The 17,577-nt window shown below is 49.8% G+C and overlaps 1 protein-coding gene across 2 annotated transcripts in view; it reads left to right on the top strand.

Moving 5' to 3' along the window:
- Positions 1-17,577, top strand: part of MDGA1 (MAM domain containing glycosylphosphatidylinositol anchor 1) — a 60,109-nt gene that overhangs the window by 14,703 nt on the left and 27,829 nt on the right. The window lies entirely within an intron of this gene.

The raw sequence follows: 17,577 nt of genomic DNA, 5'->3' as shown, positions 1-17,577 counted from the left end.
CTGGAGTGCAATGGTGCGATCTTGGCTCACTGCAATCTCTACCTCTTGGGTTCAAGGGATTCTCCCTCCTCAACCTCCTGAGTAGCTGGGATTACAGGCACCCACCACCACGCCCAGCTAATTTTGTATTTCTAGTAGAGACCGGGTTTCACTATGTTGGCCAGGCTGATCTCGCACTCCTGACATCAAGTGATCCGCCCGCCTCGGCCTCCCAAAGTACTGGGATCACAGGCATAAGCCCTGCGCCCAGCCTACCTGCTCAGTTTTTAGAGGCAGAAACCAATGGCTAGAGGTGAAGGGTCTCACCAAGCTGGTGGCCCTGCTGTATCTGCCAGTGATCACTCTCTCCTCTTCCACATCCATTTCCCAAGCGAGATCTAGGTTCTCATTTCCAGAGGGGTGTGTTTGTGTGTGATGTGGGCGAGGGTAGTAGGCAGGGGACATGAGTAGCTTTCTTTTTGATCAAGCCATGCACCTCCTTTACTGTGCCTGCTGGCAAAGTGGCCTCAAGTGATACTAGGAAGAGCTTGTTACTGAGGGATGCCCCAATGTGCCCAAAGCACTGACACCCTTGTCTGGTTCACTCCCTCCTTTCTGGGGACTTGAGGAAGCAGGGGCTGCAAAGCTTGGCTGGGGTGAGGGTGGGCTTCATCCCCCTATTGTTCCCTCCTCCTCTTCTGTTGGAGATCAGTGTGTGTGTATCTGTGTATAGGGACCACTGGCATGAGATAAACTGCTCTCACTTGGTACCTCAACGGAAGCTGTAACATGTTCCTCCGGTTCTCTCTGCTTCATGCAAGTGCACATTATTTGTATTTTTTGTGCATATAATATACACTGGCATGTGTATTCTGTAGGTGTGTATATGCATGATGATGTTGCACACAAGAATATGTATTTATGTGCAGGGAACTATGTATATGTGTGGTAGGGGGGCCTGCAGACCTCTCTGGGGGCTTCTCTGGGTCCACCTTTATCTCACTGCCCCTCCAGATGGCCTCTGGTCATCTTTGCCTTGGTTCCAAGGCAGGGGGTGGGCACGGGCATCCAGCACCCTGGGTCATCAGTCAGGGACTTATGTCCAGCCTGGGTATGGCCCCCACCACCCTTCCCAGGAGACCTGAAGTGGGGGGCAGGGGCAGGCCGTGGCTGGCCTGGAGCTCCTGGCTAATTTTCCTGGCCTCGATCGATCCAGCAGCTTCTCCTGAGTCTATTAGCAATCCGCAAGTGAAAATATCCCCCATCGCGAGCCCTGACCTGAGACAGGGAGGAATCCATAGCAATTTGTTCAAACAGAGGAAAGTGTTTCCCTCTGATTTGTATTCCAATTTATTCCAGGCAGGAAGGGGGTCAGGGAGGGAGGGCAAACCCAGGCACTGCCAGAGCTGGGCTCAGACCCATCCCCCTTAGCCCCCTATGCCAGCCGGGGTGGCAGCTGGTCCTGCCCAGGGTTCCTGGGGGGTGGGGGGCTGAGGAGGAAGGGTGGGCCCCAGTAGGGGACAGGGAGGGAGGTCCGCCAGCCTTCCCAGCAGGCCCTGCTTGGCTGGAGAGCTCAGTTGTGGATTTGGTTTTCACAAAACACAAAGCCGCCTGCTCGGAGCCTCTCTCCCGGGCACTGGGGCTTGCGCCAGGCGTGCGCTCACCCGCTGCGCCCGTGCCAGATTGGGGGCTGGGCTGGGTGCATGGAGACGGTGGCCCCAGCTGGGCCAAGTGGCAGGGGGGCTGCTGAGGCCCAGAGGGGAGCTGGCACCTTTGAAAAGCGCTGGTGCAGTGTGGAGAGCCCCAGCATGGCCTTCCGATCCAGTGCTCATGCTTCCTTCCCACCCTGAGCAAACTGGGGCTCTGTGGTGTCCTAACCAGGCAATCTTTTGAGCACCTACACTAACTACAACTCTGGCTGTATTAAGTACCTGCTGTTTGCCGGGCACCGGACTAGTGCTGCCGCGTGTCTAGTCCTTGCAGGGTCTGGTCTTCTTCATGTGCCTCAGTTTCCTCACTGGTACTCCTTTCACCCTCTGCATACCTCTGTCACCTCCTTCATGCATCTCTGCTCAGCCCTTCTCACTTCCTCTTGGGAGGTGCTTCTCCCTTCTAAGGGTAGCCCTAGTGGCTGAGGGTCACAGGGCTGATGTCTCTGAGCAGGCTGGCTTCCTTTCTCCCCGATTGCTTCTTTTGGCCCCACCTTGCCCTCCCCATCAGGGCACAGGCCTCCACAGAGGTGGTGCCATGGCAGCTGGAGAGGAGGATTCTGGGAAGGGTCAGGCAAGTGATCCCGCACAGCTCACCTTCCATCCCCACCTTTGCCTTCCCTGGTGTGTCAGCACCCCCCCGGGAGGGGAGTAACCAGAGAAGTTCTTCACACTGAGGTGTCAGTAACTAGCAGCTCTGAGGTCAGCTGTCGCACATGACTTGCCAGGCTCCATGACACCATCGAGATCTAATTTCAGAATCAAGTAACTAAATATAATGAAGTCGATGAATAACCATCTCTCGCTCAGGTGGGAGCGTAGGGAGGCAGTGTGGCCTGAAGGACAGGAGCAGAGGCTTCTGAAACAGACCTGGGATGGAGGTCTGCTCGGCCGCTCACTAGCCATGTGATCGTGGGCAGGTGTCACACTGTGCCTCAGTTACCCCATGCACAAGACAGGGCTAATACTGGTACCTTCCTCAGAGGGCTGTGGTAAAGGGGAAATGAGGAATGTGTGGGAAGCCATGTGCCTGGCGTGTGGGAGGCAATGACCACTGCTGTTCGGAGGAGGGTTTGCTAAGCGAGTGATTCCATCGCCGAGGCCTGGCTCAGGAAGCTGCCGCTGTCACTGGCTGAGGCACAGAGGCCGCCACCAGGGAGGCGGCATGGGAGGCTCTGTGTACAGGCATGTGACACAATATCGGGACAGAGAGGGAACAAGACTGAGACCCTGGCCCAGGAGGAAGGGTAGAAGAACTCCAGTCCTCCTCCCATTTTCCTTTTGAGAAAGTTTACAGCAAGAATCTTCCCTTTTAGCTACTGTACGGGGCTTGGAGACAGGTGTTTTGCACTGGCCCTTTACTGCCACCCACACACTGTCCATTCCAGACCCCTTTTTCTCCCAAGGGCAGCCTCCCTCCTCCCGCATCCACAGCCCCCAGCTATCTCCTGATAGGGACTTTTCTGTCCCTGGCTATGATTGAACTCTGGTCCAGTTGTCCTTCTCCATCCCCGAGTCCTTCTTTTTTCTCCCCCCACCTACTCGATTTCAAGTCGTTTAAAAGTTGTTCAGAGGCTCAGCATTATAATCAGATCCTATGGAGCCTGCCACTTATGTGGTTTCTAAAATTGTAGCCAAAAAAGGAGAGGAAGCCCTTCAGTGAGGGAGAAAAAATAAGAGACTACTTAAGCAGGAGGGCAGGTATTGCATTTCCCAATTTATAAATATAACTGATGCTAAAGAAAATATGTTCCTAAACTTTATGTTTCCTGAATTGATGCTTGAAAAAAAAGATTGTTCATCCCTTTAAGGGATTTAATGTGCTTTTGCTCCCAGGGGTGCTCGCCTTTTGAAAAGGATACAGAAAGAGAATAAACAAGTGACTATTTAATATGCAGGGTGTTGATTTGATGAGTGTTACGAACACGCATAGCAGGGAAAGGGATTGAGCGTGAGGGAGGTGGGGGCGGGCGGGCTGTCTTAAACAGGGTGGTCAGGGAAGCCCTCTCAGAAGAGAGCTGAAGGAAGGGATGGAGCAGGCTCTGGAGAGCTGGGGAAGAGCAATCCAAGCAGTGGGGAGGGGGTGGGGCCGTAAGTGCAAAGGCCCTGAGGTGGGAAGGGGCCAGGCCTGCTTGAAGACTGACAAAGAGGGCAGTGTGGCTGGAGTGGGGAGGGCAGTAGAATGGGAAGTGGGGCTGGGAGCCGATGGCAGAGGGCATGGCAGGCTGTTGAAAACGCATTGGCTTTGACCCCAAGTGGGATGGAGTCATGACAGGGAGAGCAGAGGAGAGATGAGATCCTCTGCCTGCTGGTGGAGAACAGGCTACAGCAGGCAAGGGAGGAAGCAGGGAAGACCTATCAGGAGGCTGCTGTCACAAGCCAGCCAGGCCTCGGTAGTGGGGGCTAAGACTAGGGTGGCATCGCAGGGGGCAGATTCCTGATTGGTTCTGAAGGTCAAGCCGACAGAGCTTGCTGGTGAATTGGGTGTGGGGTGTGGGAGGAGGAGAGAAGTCATGGATGACTCCCAGATTTCTGACTGATACTTGGTTAACGGGAGACAACGTGTTCCCACTAATACAGGTGTGGGGGGTGAGGAGTGGCTCCCAACCTTTGGGGGTACTGAGGGGGCAGTGAAAGTTGGCTGCTGGAGGTCAGTGGAGGGAAGGGCCATAAAGCGAATGAGGTCCTCCTTACGTTTCAGCTCCCTGGTTCTTTAACCTCAGAGCTAATTTTCCTTGGTCTCGTGGGTTGAAGCCAAGGCCTGGCCTGGAGAAACCAGGTAACTCCATATGCAGAGATGGCTTTAGGGGTTGCTAGAAGTTGGGGTGCAGCACTCCTATCTCCCCCTGCAGCTGGGTGGGGTGCTTTCCAGGAGCTGGAGCTCTACCCAGGGACCCACAGTGACCCGAGGTCGGGGGGGGTCAGAGTCTGCCAGGCTGTGGGAGACCCCCAGAAATGCTGTCCTTCCTTCCCTCCCTTTCTGTGCTACTATGGGCCAAGGTCCCACCAGCTCTCAAGCTGCAACATTGATTTGCTTTCATTGTTGTTATTGTTATTATTATCCACTTAAACAACTTCATAGAAAAAAAAGAAGCCCAATGACCATCAAACATTAACCATTTATTCTAAACTCCCTGCCTGTACCTGTCAATATATTTTTACATAGCAGTAAACAGTGGTCCGTTCTGCTTTCTCGGCTGACTTCATCTCCTACACACGTCTCCTGCTATTGACTGAGCCCTCAGACCTGTCACTTTAATGGCCGCAGGGCACCCCCGGCATCGATGTGCTGGAGTTCGGGTCACCATTTCTCTGCTGCCGAGCATTTGGGTAGGAGCCAATTTCCCTTTCTTTTAAATAGCTCTGCCATGAATATCCTTATGTGAATTACTTTTTCCTTTTAAATTATTTCCTTGGGGCCTATTCCCCCAAGTGAGACTGCCTAACAGGTCATAGGATAGGAACAGTTTTATGGTTCTCATTTCACACTGCCGGGTTGTGTGACGGAAAGTTTGAGCTGGTGTTGTGCACAGCCCGGCCACAATGGATTTTATCATTTTAATTTATTTTCACTGGTTTAATAGGTGCATTATGGCCTGCTTTTTAACTTCCAATTTGCACCTCCTGAAGCCTTACTTGGGTCGTTCGGCACCTAATAATAATAAGTCCTGCTCTACGCAGAACTTTACGTGATACTTTCTTAAATGTCATCTCACTTAATAAGACACTATGAGCCTAATGTTATTGGCCTCTGTATTATATGGGGAAGTGGGGGCTTAGGCAAGTTAAGTGCTGGAGTGGAGCCTCTAACTAGTTCTTGCAGGTTTGGTTGCTTTTCCTTTTTTTTTTTTTTTTTTTTTTTTTTTGTTGAGACGGAGTTTCGCTCTTTTTGCCCAGGCTGGAGTGCAATGGCACAGTCTCAGCTCACTGCAACCTCTGCCTCCTGGCTTCAGGCGATTCTCCTGCCTCAGCCTCCCGAGTAGCTGGGATTACAGGTGCAATCCACCACACCCAGCTAATTTTGTGTTTTTAGTAGAGTTGGGGTTTCACCATGTTGGCCAGGCTGGTCTTGAACTCCTGACCTCCAGTAATCTACCAGCCTCGGCCTCCCAAAGTGCTGGGATTACAAGCATGAGCCATCATGCCGGGCCAGGTTTGGTTGCTTTTCTACTGCACTGTGTGAAAAGGGCTCCCTTGCCGCCTACCTCCATCCATTCTTATGTGAGGGCTCAGGGTCCCCAGATGCCCACTGCAGCCCAAATCCAGTGCCTTAGCCTCACTTTCTCCCTTTGGCCCCTACATTCGGGCCTGTGCCAGAACCCCAAGCTGAGCCTACTTGAGGGTTGAGGTTTAGCTCTGTGGGCCTTGGAGAGAGCCATGTTCCATCCCTTTGCCTCACTGGACTTTTTGATCAGTTGGTGCTTTGGGGGCTTCTTGCTTTAGCAAAGCCACTGCCATCCCCACTTCTTGGCCCAAGCTCTGCCTTCTGGGTTGGAGGCCTGGCCTGGATCTGGCAGTGTGTCTCCAGTCCTACCCTGGTGGTGCCCTAGCCCTAGCGACTGTGCCACAGACTCCTAGAGACTGGGGGCTATCACGATCCACCCTGGAATAGGAGGACCTTCTCAGAGCAGACACACTCATGAGTCTGGTTTTATGTCAGCCCCTTCTAACTGTACTTCTAGCATATCTACTAGGCAGCATGCACTGTGCGCAGGGCATTCCATTCTCAGTGGGTCTCACACTCACAATACGGAGCCCTGTTATGTCCATTTTCTAGTTAGGAAGCTGAGGCTCTAGACTAGATGGGTAAATGATTTGCCTCAAGTCACCCAGAAATTACTGTTTCCGTGGGCTTGGTTCAATAGGTATGCTTTGACAGGTACAGGCTTGTCAGATCTAGACCCTGGGCTGCTGCCAGGGACCAGCGCTAAGTGAACCACAGTGATGGGGTCTCCAAGACCAGCAGAGCTTGGTGGGGCTAGAACTTTCCTTTCTGCGATCCAGGCAAGGAAATTTTACATGAGTAACCATGAGTAACCCTGTGTCCATGGGTCCCACATCCCTGGGCCAGGAAGGCTCAGACCTTGGGATCCTAGGAGTCATTCTCTGCCCTGATGGGTGGAAGCCTCTCTTTTCCACCATCATCTTACATATTCCCACGGGGAGAGCTTTTCCTCCCAGTGATTACTACTTTCAGCCCACCTTAATGTTCTGATCTCTCAGGATTACAAACTCCTGGTAATCCTTCAAAGTAGACCTCATTTGGTTTCACATTTTTTTCTTGCAAGACTTTGGAATAGGTTCCCAAAGCATCCTGGGCTATATTATTAAATGGAAATGGAACTGAAATTTATTAAGTACCTGCTGAGTACAAGTCACTGTGTAATGTACCCGATGTGCATTGTCTCATCGAATCCTCACAACAACCCAAAAGTTATCTCCATTGAAGCCTGAGATATGTAGTACTATCCCCATTTTGCAGATGAAGAAACTGAGGCTAAAGGAGGTTAAACAACTTTCCCAAGGTCACTTGGTCACTGAGTAAAAGGTAGAGCACTCCTCCCTACCCCTCATCCTATACCGTTGAGCAGCCCCCTCAGATTTGCATTTAAAACCTCTGATCAAGCAGTGTCCAACTTGTCCTGCCTTTACTGATTGGAGATGACCTGTGTCCCCTCATCATTAACAGTTTTTTGTTGTTGCTGTTTTTGCTTTTTTGAGATGTAGTCTCTCTCTGTCGCCCAGGCTGGAGTGCAATGGCACAATCTCGGCCCACTGCAACCTGCACCTCCCGGGTTCGAGTGATTCTCCTGCCTCAGCCTCCCAAGTAGCTGGGATTACAGGCGCCTGCCACCACACTTAGCTAATTTTTTTGTATTTTTAGTAGAGACGAGGTTTCACCATGTTGGCCAGGCTGGTTTTGAACTCCTGACCTCTAATGATCCGCCTGCCTCAGCCTCCCAAAGTGCTAGGATTACAGGCTTGAGCCACCGCGCCCAGCCATCATTAACAGTTTTAATCCTGGCATCCTGGGACCCACCAGGAGAAAGTCCCTTTATAGTTTTCATCAGGAGACCTAAAAGTCTTCATTAAAGAGCTTTCCTGGTGGCCTGTCCAGACACCCCCTAGTTCTATAAGTGGATGTGCAGATTAGACTTCCACTGATAGACAGTGAAGATTCTATGAGCATCACCTGCCACTTTCAATACCTGTGTGCCTTCCAGTGAGACCAGGATGTGGGCGCAGTGGTGCTGAACATCCCCAGGGAATGGGACATAATGGACCAGCCGCCACTTGCAGCAGAGGAGAATTGTAAGGGCGCCAGCCTCTCCCAGAAGCTCCAGGCGCCACAGTGGCAGGCTCTGCAAATGGAACAAGGCCCTGCAAACTGTAGCAGGCTTGCATCTGACTATGAAAGCAGACCTTGTTTTTGCATTCAGTTGTGGTGGCGGGGTGGCGGCCTGCACACTGATCCTCTCAGCTGTGGCTGGTTGCTGTATTCAGTGACAGCGCCCTTGTACCCGGAGGTCGGAGACACATGCACTCTGGTTAGGGAGAGATTTTTGCAGCCAAAGGGAAGGTTGGCTGAATATGGGTTTGGTTTTGATGAGCAAAAAAGGCCTTGTGTCGGGGAACAGGCTTTAATATGGTTTGCAGCAGGGAGAGGGCAGAGGTTCTTTGCCCAGAAGGGCTATGCCTCATTTGGCTCTGTGTCCCAGCGCTGAGGGCAGGAGATTTCACGTAATAGGTGCTCAGAAAATGTTACAGAGCCAATTAATGAATCAATGGCAAATTAAAAGGTGATTGTGTATGCCCTTTGAGGGACTGGGAGGACAGGGAGCAAGAGGGAGGATGGGAAGGGAATGGACTCGAACATGAGTCTAATGACCAGAGAAAGAATGATCAGAACTGGATGGGCCAAAAGTCTGTTGCTGCTTTCTCTCAAGATGCTCTGCATTCAGGCAAGGCTGGAGGAGATGGTGTGAGTGGGTTTGGGCTGTTTCAAGTCGGCTTTCCTAGCACAGAACTGGAGCCTCCCCCAGCTTCAGAGCACCTCTGAGAAGTCACCTGGTCCACCCCCGGCTGGTGGTGAACAGAGGACAGGCTCCACCCAGTTCTGCAGAGAGCGGGGCTGTGGTAAGGGCAGAGCAACTCCCGATGCAGTGAGCACAGAAGGGCAGGGTTAATTTTCCCAAGAGGCCCACGCTCGATGGCTCACAGTCTGTAGAGAGGCTCAGAACGTCATCCCTGGCAGAAGGAGGCCCAGGCGGAGCAGGCCAGGCGCCTGCCCAGGAAAGCCTCCTCCCAGGCCCCCGACCGCCATTCTCTGAGCAGCTAATTAAAAGAGAAAAGCCTGTTAATATTTCAGAACTATTAACTCCACTAAATTATTAAGTGTCCATTTGCATTACATGCATAAAAGGATCAATAAACATGTGCGTACCAGGATCGGGGAGGGCGAGAGGTGTCACGGCGAGGGAGGGACGGTTTCTGAGGATGCTGCACAGCATTGGTCCCACCAGGAACGTGGAGACTCCGTCCTGAGCTGTGAGCCCTGCACTGGGCTAGGCACTTGGGAAGTGGAAATGCATGGCGGTTAGCATGAAAGACGGAGAGTCAGACAGACTCCAGACCAATGGGGTGTCCTTGGGTAACTTATATAACCTCACTGAAACTCAGCTTCCTCATCTGAAAAGTCCGAACCATAATAGGCTTGTTAGGAGCAATAAATACGATAAAAGATATAAAGCACTCAATATATTGCTGGCAGAGTAAATGTCAATAAAGGGTAGCTATTGCAGTTAATGTTATATTATGGGGATGGGGGTGGGGGGAGACCTGAGACAGCACTAGTCTCTAGTTCACAGCAATCCCTCCCTGCTCCCTCTCTGCCTCTCTGTAGGCCTTTATAGGCATTGTTCTTATTCAGCTTTTCTAGCTATTCGCTTCCCTAGCGCAGAGCCTGAGTGCGATAGCTCCCTGTTACCTCAGAACCAAGTTTAGCACCTCATACTGATAAGGGCTTGTTGAATGACTGTCTGTTGGAAGTCAGGACCAGAACACAGATCCCAATTCTGTACCACTCCATCCAGAACACTCAGTGATGCTTCTGGGAGGTGTCTGGGGCAGATAGAACCAACTCTGGGTGGGGAATTTTGCAGCCCCTCCTTCTCCTTTTGTCTCCTTGCCCCTTCCTCACCCTGCTCTTTGGTCGTTTCCCAGCCTGCAGACTCTTTCCCTGAAGGAGCCAGAAGCAGGAAGAGGGCAACAGTCCTCTTCATTGATTATTGGCTGAGCTTTTGTTTTTTTGATAGGGGTCTTGCTCTGTTGCCCAGGCTGGAGTGCAGTGGTGCAGTCATGGCTCACTGCAGCCTCGATCTCCTGGGCTCAAGCAATCCTCCCTCTTAGCCAGGATTACAGGCATGTGGCACCACACCCAGCTCATTAAAAAATTTTTTTTGTAGAGATGGGGTCTTGCTATGATGCCCAGGCTGGTCTTGAACCCCTAGCCTCAGGCAATTCTCCTGCCTCAGCTTCCCAAAATGTTGGGATTACAAGCATGAGGCACTGTGCCCGGCCTGAAGGAGCTTTTTTTTTTTTCTTTTTTTTAGATGGGGTCTCACTCTGTCACCCAGGCTGGAGTACAGTGATATGATCTCAGCTCACTGCAATCTCCACCTCCTGAGCTCAAGCCATTCTCCCACCTCAGCCTCCCTAGTAACTGGGAACACAGGTGTGCACCACCATGCTGGCTAAGTTTTTATATTTTTGGTAGACATGGGGTTTCACCATGTTGCCCAGGCTGGTCTCGAACTCCTGAGCTCAAGCGATCCTCCTACCTTGGCCTCCCAAAGTGCTGGGATTACAGGCCTGAAGGTGCTTTTAACCAAGGTTTTCCGTTTGTCTTGCTGTCTGTCTTGTTTGGCCCTCACCCTAGTGTTGTATCCATGTGCATTTTATAGCACCCCTACCTGTGGCTATAGCAGCTGGGCATGGATTCTCTTATGGGGGATGGGGGTCTTTGATGAAATTCCCCCATTCCAGTGAGAATTCTCTTTGGATCCTTAGTTGGCAGGTTGGAGTTTGTCTTAGTCTGACTCCCTGAGAGTTTGTGGCTTCCTCACTGGGCCTACTGGGTGCTGGAAGCCCCCACCCATACCTATACATTTTGGGTGTATAATTTTTGGGGAGGAAAAGAGAATGCTGATAGGCCAGCAGCATTCTGCCTCAGCTGCGCTCATTAGGATGCTGCCCCAAGGGTGACATGTCTCAGGCCACTTGGCTGTTCTTAACTAAGGGGCTGGGGAGGGGCGTGTTAACCCCTCAGCTGTCAGTTTTGTATTAAGCTTTTCTCCACTAGTTTTACAGAACATTGCTGTCGCTTAGGATGTTGAGGTGCTCTGCAAAGAAGGGGGTTTACGGCCAAATACATTTAGAAAGCACTGAGTTAAACCAAGTTACACGGAAGTGTTTACTGCAGGACTTTTCAGAGCCTTTAATAATATACTTTGTGTGCTAAGTCTTTCTTAGAGCGAGAGAAAGAACATGCAGCGTCCTTACTTGACAGTGAAAATCGTCTGTGATGGACTATCAGTGAACACTCTGTGGCACACAGGTTGGGGGAGGCTGTTTTCCTTTTCCATGGGGTTTTGTTGATAGAAATCAGGACAGTAAAATAGGAAAGCCTCATAGACCAGAGGCAAGGAAACACACTTGGTTCTGAAATCCTGTTCAGTTTTCTATCCACTAATATGGTGTCAAGCAAAGACGATCAAATCCAGCCATGCCTCTGAAATTCCTGGGGACAGTGAACAGAGTTCGAAGTTAGCAGGTGGAAGGCCTGGGTTTGAGTCTCGGCTGTGCTGCTGTCTCAGTGAGTGACTTGGACAAGATGTTTCCTCTTCCAGGCGTTGGTCTCCTTCTCTGCCAATGGGGCTAAATATGACTTTCCCTTTCTGCTTCGCAGAACTGAGGCAAGGAGCTTGGAAATATACAGTGGACCCCAGGAAGGTACCAACCCTCATCATCTGTGACAGAGAAGGCAGGGTCCTTTCATGCAAACGGCTTGCAGGCTGCAGGGGACGTGAATTCTTGAGAGGAGTGCAGGATCATTTAGAGAATAATAATGCTTGCTGACATTTTTAGATTGCATACTGCGTACCAGGCACTGTTTTAAACACTTTACATGAGTTTCCTTATTTATTCCTCACAACAACCCCATTTTGCAAATGAGAAAACTAAGGCTGAAGTAACTTGCTGAAAGCCATACAGGCAAGTGCACTAGTACCATGAGAAGGGGGATGCTCAGGAAAGGGCTCCAGCCCTTCCCACTTTCCATCCCCTCTGAAGCCCTGCACAGCCCTCAGCATGAATTTCAAACATATTCATGAAACATCCCTACCCGTTTAATGTCTGCTTTGAGCATTTCCACCCCTGGGTTGCATGTGTAGGGATGCACAGCAGGTGGTCCCCTTTCGCTATCTCTTGCTCCTATTTCATCATCTTGGGAGCTGTCATTTATGGAGATGGCACATACTATTTGGCCAGGTGTTTTACATATATTGCATTAGCCCCTCATTACCAGCCCTGGGAGAAGGCATCATTGTTCTTATTTTATAAATGAAGAGGCTGAGGCTCAGAGAGGTTAAGTAATTTGCCCAGCATCACACAGCATCACCCAGCTAGTGGGTAGCAGAGCCAGGAATGGGCCCCAGATTGTGTGACTCCACAGCTGTGCTCTTTCCATCTCTCTAAAGCAGACCTTTCCTCTCCCCGCCATTCCTTATCACAACTCCCTGTTTTCGAGTCATCATAGCATTTAACACACTCTGAAACCACCCTGTCCATTTCTGTTTCCTTTTTTGCTATCCATCTCCCCAGCAATGCTCTTTGAGAGCCATTCCTTCTTTGCTTTTCATGACAGTATCTCCAGTGCCCAGCACAGCGCCTGGCCCAGAAGCATTTATTGTTCTACAGACTGAATGAAAGGATCATGTCATGGTGTATCTTGAAACAGCCCTGCCCGGGTTGCCTTCCAAATCAGGAGATGCTGCTGCAGGCAGTGCCTTCCTAGGGTGTGTGGAGCTGGATGGAGGCTGAGGTTCAGCGGGGCAGGGACCCTTTGGGGTTCAGGGTCAGAAACATGGTTCTGGCCATTCCAAGGGTGACCTGAGCCAATGGGAGGTTGACTCATGTTAAAGAAACTCAGTGGGGGGTGATGAGCAAATTGAAAGACCAAGGTCAAGGGGCACTAGGTAATGTACTACTAGTGAGGACTCATTTCAGAAGGAAAACTGTACCTGGAACCAAATCAGCAATGGGAAGTGGCTCATCAAGTAAGAGTGAGAATAAAGGGAGTTGGGTAACTATAATAGTAAATGGATAATCCTGGATAATCTCAATGGTTAATATCATCCCAGGACAGTGGATGCTGTTTTCTAAAAACTGAGGTGTAATTTAGAAGGTATAATATGGTGAAGTCCAAAGCAGATACCTTGATGTGTTTTTATTTGTGTATCCAGACACTGTGCAACCACCACTCAGATCAAAATGTCCAACATTTCCATCTCACCAGATGTTTCTTCTCCCCAAGAAAGTTCTCTTGGTCGGGTGCAGTGGCTCATGTCTGTAATCCCAGCTCTTTGGGAGGCCGAGGAGGATGGATCATGAGATCAGGAGTTCGAGACCAGCCTGGCCAACACAGTGAAAACCTGTCTCTACTAAAAATACAAAAATTACCTGGGCGTGGTGGCGGACACCTGTAATCCCAGCTACTCGGGAGGCTGAGGCAGGAGAATTGCTTGAACCTGGGAGGCAGAGGTTGCAGTGAGCTGAGATCGTGCCACTGCACTCCAGCCTGGGCTACAGAGCTAGACTCCGTCTCAAAAAAGAAAGAAAGAAAGGAAAGAAAGAAAGAGACAGAGAAAGAGAGAAAAAGTTAGTTCTCTTGTGCCCTTCCCAGCAAATAATCTCCCACCCCACCCAAGGGCAATCAGTGTTAGGCCTCTGTTAACCCTCAGATAAGTTTTTCCAGTTTTAAGTTTTGAATAAATGAAATTGCACACCATGTATTCTTTTTTTTTTTCTGTCTTTAGCATTACAATTCACTGTATGTTTGTGTCTGGGTTCTTTCACTTAAATTGCGCCTGTGAGATTCAACAGTGTCATGTCTATCTATAGTTTACCTTTTTCACTTATGGGGAATATTCCTTTGTATGAAGATACCAGAACTTATTTACTCATAGAACTCTTGATGGATGACACATAGGTTGTTCTTGTTTTTAGCGATTGCGAATAAAGCCACTGTGAATATCTTTGTACTTATTGTTTGGTTGCCATAAGTACTCATTTCTACGGGATACATACCCAGGAGTGGAATTGCTACATCATGGGGTATACACCTGTTTACCTTTAGTAGGTACTGTCCGAATTTCTTCCAAAGTGGTTCTAGCATTTTAGAGTTGGGTGTCTTAATACTTAAGGTCATCAAAGGGAGGTGGGTCACCCTTTTTTTTTTTTTTTAAAAAAAAAGACAGAATCTCACTCTGTTGCCCAGGCTGGAATGCAGTGGCATGATCATAGCTCATTGCAGCCTTGAATTCTTGGGCTCAAATGATCCTCCTGCCTCAGCCTCCTGAATAGCTGGGACTGCAGGCACACACCCCCATGCCCGGCTAATTTTTGCAGAAACAGAGCCTCACTATGTTGCCCAGGCTGGTCTAGAAGTCCTGGGCTCAAGTGATCCTCCCGCCTCAGCCTCCCAAAGTGCTGGGATTGTAAGTGAGTCACCACACCTGGCCAGGAGCTGGATAATCTTAACAGTGTCATCTCTGATATCCACTCATGGCCCCATCTCCAGTGGGGAAATACACCTGTCAGGTGACCAGAGGCCCTGTGTCTGCTGATCAGGCTCCATCTTCCCTGGCCTGTGCTAGCTGTGCTCTAAGAAAGTCCAGCTCTCCAGCTCTTTTTCAGTATTCCTTATCTGTCACCAAAGCTTCTGTCATTACAATACTGCCTTGCTACAGGCAAGCCGCAGTGTCCAAGATTACAGCTTATCTTCCATTGGAGCCTGTTAAATCGATGTCTTCCTTGTTGAGAGGCACCCCAGGCCTCTTGGTCTTATCAGCAACCAGCATGCACATCATCTTTTGGTGGGTTGTTTCTTGATGAGATTTCCCTAGGACTTTGGCCACAGATGGCTATCTCTTTCACGTATGGTGAAAGATGTTCATGCATTTTTATTGCATGAGGTGACAGTTTTGGGCCCAGTTCCCAGATTCTAGAGTGCATCTTATATAGGGACTATGTGCTGATTACAAAATTCATAGAAAGTGTGAGTTGAAAAAGACTTCAGAAGTCATCTAATCTACCTTTCCTACGGGTAGGGAAACTGAGGCCCAAGGTGGTGAATTGGCTTGCCCAAGGCATACATTGCTTGTCTCCTGACAGCCAGCCAGGTTGATTCCTCTGTAGCAGCCAGGCAGGCAGGAGGGTCACCTGGACACTCAGACTCTGGGCTGGTGGCAGCTACCATTGTTTTCTGAACCCGCTGCTGTTTGCAGAGACCCTCATGGTTAAACATAGCCTGTGTCACTCCCAGTTGCTGACCAAGTTTATCGACCTGCTGCCAGGCTACCTCTGTGGACTCTATCCCTGTGATTAATTCATGTCTGTCCCATCATTGTTGGGGGAAGGCCCTATTTACAGCATCTGTAAAACACATTATGACACTACTAAGCATTTTTCATTTATCCTGTGTTATCATCACATCTACCATTGTGAGTTCTTAGGGTTGGTAGTGTTCTCTTCATTTTAGAGATGAGAAAACTAATGTCCAAAGATCACTAGAAGTTTACCCTGTGTAATATAATTTGGGACTCTGCCCTGTCAACTAGCATAGAGCCTCCCTGTTCCCTGAGGCTTGGTTCAAAAGCTACCTTTTCCATGGAACCTTCTGTGGTTCTTCCTCCAGAAGATGGTGATGCCTGTTTTCTGACATCCCAGGGCCTTCTAAATCTCTCTTCTAAAGAGAGATCCCAGGGCCTTCTAAATCTAGAAGAGATCCCAGGGCCTTCTAAATCTCTCCCCCAGCAACTTCACCATGGGACGTCTTTATAAATCCATTCGTTCAACGTTCACTGAGCACCTGCTATGTTCAAGGCCTTGTGCTGGGGATCCCAAGTTAAAGCTTGAGGTCTGGTAGGCAGAAAGACGAGAATCCTGAATTTGACAGAAACACAGGCCTGATGCTTTATTGTTCCACTGGTGGAGTGATGCACACTCTAGACACATAAGGAAGGTGCCTGTCAGTCATGGGACATTTCCTGGAGGAAGTTGTACATTTTCTGTACAGGCTTTATCTTCTTATTTATCTTCTTACCTCTGTTAACTGAAGAATCATGAGAATTATAAATTCAGAGAAGACAGCTTTCTTTTTTTGTTTTTGAGACGGAGTGTCCCTCTGTGGCCCAGGCTGGAGTGCAGTGGCTCGATCTCTGCTCACTGCAACTTCCACCTCCCAGGTTCAAGCAATTCTCCTGCCTCAGCTTCCTGAGTAGCTGAGATTACAGGTGCGCACCACCATGCCCAGCTAATTTTTTTTTTTTTTTGTATTTTTAGTAGAGATGGGGTTTCAGCATGTTGATCAGGCTGGTCTTGAACTCCTGACCTCGTGATCCACCCGCCTCGGCCTCCCAAAGTGCTGGGATTACAGGTGTGAGCCACCGCACCCAGCCAAGAGCTTTATTTCTTATAGAGGGTTGCGTCCTATGGGGTGGCCATCCTAATAGGCTGGGAAGCGTAGCCTCTGGCAGAGACTGAAAGCAGTCACTTTGAAGGAGGAAAGGTGAGACAGGAATTTCTGCTGAACAGGAGGGCCAGGTATACATTTTCAACAGGTTATGGGAGGAGCTATGAATATTCACAAAGGGGGAATGCACACATGCATAGTAAGCAAATGTGCATGTTACATGCGTCTCATGTTCACTTTGGGGTGCAGACAACATTTAAATGCACCACAATCTGGCCTATGTGTCAAAAGGTGACACAGAAGACACAAAGGCACTTAGTGGGCAGCCTCTGTCAACTGGCCAGAACCAGTCCATGGTTGCTGGTCTTTTATCAGGAGAAAGCTACTGAAATCAGTCTCTTGTCTGATCAAAGGTGTAGTTATGGCTGGTGGAACAGGAGGCCAGTTAGTCGGTATCTGACAGTAGATGGTCTGCAATTGTTTCAATATTGCTTATCTCCAGGCCAGGGCTTGTTTAGCTGTTAGAGAAAACAGAAAGCCTTGTGGCAGCCAGAACATAGCTTATTCTTTAAGTGTAGGGGGTGTGACTTACCCCGGGCCTGGCATGGCCTTAGGTCCTGTTTGTAATTTGATATCTCTTAGCTGCAGAGTCGGTTCCATCACTCTTATGATTTCTATTTTAACACCCCTGTGCCCCTCTTTAGAGCAGGGACGTCATTTGTACCTCCTTGTGTTCCTCATGCCCAGCATCAGCTCTTCTACCTTCACTCTCTCCCTTCTCAGCTGTGAGCAGAACCTGTGAAGTTAGGGTCTTTTCCTCTTCCTAGAGTTTAAGCACTGGGGGGCTGGGACCTGGTTTGCCTTTAGGACAATGGGGCTAGACAATGAGGCAGGGGCTGTGACCTTGGCAAGTTCAGTCATTTCCCACTGGGCCCATCCAGCCATATCCTGGCTTTGGTCCCCTAGCCTGGGCCACAGCCCAGCCCTGGGCACTGTGCGAGAGGTCAGGGAGGAGCCACAGCCTTTTGCCAGCTCCCAGGCCCCAACTTCTGTGAGCATTTCTGTCCCTTGGAGAAGAAGCTGGACACATGCTCAGAGAGCAATGAAAAAACAATGAAGGCCTTCGGGGAGGGCAAT

The sequence above is a fragment of the Pongo abelii genome, chromosome 5 (genome assembly GCF_028885655.2).
Source record: "Pongo abelii isolate AG06213 chromosome 5, NHGRI_mPonAbe1-v2.0_pri, whole genome shotgun sequence".
Taxonomy (NCBI): domain Eukaryota; kingdom Metazoa; phylum Chordata; class Mammalia; order Primates; family Hominidae; genus Pongo; species Pongo abelii.
This window is presented reverse-complemented; position numbering and strand designations above follow the sequence as displayed.